We start from the raw sequence: 1,551 nt of genomic DNA, 5'->3' as shown, positions 1-1,551 counted from the left end.
CAGTGACTTCTGTCCTGTAACAGGTGTTATTGCTGGGCATGTGATGCTACAATCTGATGAGGTAGATTGCCTCTATTCTATCATTGGGGCAATAGCATAGTGGTTAAAGCATTTGCTTGTCACGCCAACGACCTGGGTTCAATTCCTTTCATGGGTACAATGTGTGAAGCCCATTTCTGGTGTCTCCCGCCATGATATTGCAGGAATATAGCTAAAAGGCAGCATTAAAGCAAACCATAACATTCACTCACTCACTGTTTTATGGTTAAAGTCCCTATCTCAGGTGGAACTATTGAACTGTTGTCCTACATATGACTATGAAATACATGTCATGAATGTGAATATAATATATTGGTTGATACACAAACATGGATCATTTTGTACTCCTTGGGATTCATTTACCATTCCAAAGTAACTCTAACTTAAACAAGATACCAAATTAAATATGTTTATTCCTTGAAACACAACTGTTCATCAGGGCTTGGGGTATGTGCAAAATTGTTTTCATATGACCAGACCTCATTGTACCTGTAATCTCATTAAATCAGCTTCAATTGAATGATGACAAATACAACAGCAAGCCTGGGTCATAAAGAATGGTCAACAAGGTTCAGTGATTGTTGGACAGTGTGCAATATATTGCCTGAAAAATAAGGCTGGGTTCAGTTTTGAATGTGTAGACTTGTCTTCATTGTTGCACAAATAATCATTTTATGTTGTATACTAAATAGTATATCCGTGTACTTGTAAAATATAAAACGGACCTGACAGTAAGCAATATACGATGACCGTACAATTGTAAGATATTGTTTCATTTTACAACTCCAAAATGAATTAAATGTCTCTTATCATATTTTAATAGCATAGGCTATTTCTTATATTATGTTTAGGACCAGATGGATGACAATGACATTTCAAGTAGCATTCATTACAGTCTGATTGCAGATGAGAATAGGCTAACAGATGGAATGAAACTCTATGTATGCCAACTGAAATTTGATGAATCCTGCCCTGCTGGTTTTAGATGAACAGATAGGTGGAGAATTAAAATAGGATGGTAAAATATACTCTCATTATAGGTTTAAATCATGTTTCTAGAGTTGGTTGGTTGGTTGGCTGGCTGGTTGTTTCTCGCCACACTCAGCAAGGAATGAAAATCTATGTGTGCCAATTGAAATTTTATGAATCCTGCCCTGCTACGTGTCAGCTTGTTTTAGATGAGCAGATAGGTGGAGAATTAACACAGGATGGTAAAATATACTCTCATTATAGGTTTAAATCATGTTTCTAGAGTTGGTTGGTTGGTTGGCTGGCTGGTTGTTTCTTGCCACACTCAGCAAGGAATGAAAATCTATGTGTGCCAATTGAAATTTTATGAATCCTGCCCTGCTACGTGTCAGCTTGTTTTAGATGAGCAGATAGGTGGAGAATTAACACAGGATGGTAAAATATACTCTCATTATAGGTTTAAAACATGTTTCTAGAGTTGGTTGGTTGGTTGGCTGGTTGGTTGTTTCTTGCCACACTCAGCAATATTCCAGCTATATGGTG

This window comes from Haliotis asinina, chromosome 16, assembly GCF_037392515.1.
Source record: "Haliotis asinina isolate JCU_RB_2024 chromosome 16, JCU_Hal_asi_v2, whole genome shotgun sequence".
Taxonomy (NCBI): Eukaryota; Metazoa; Mollusca; class Gastropoda; order Lepetellida; family Haliotidae; genus Haliotis; species Haliotis asinina.
Note: the sequence above shows the minus strand (reverse complement) of the source record.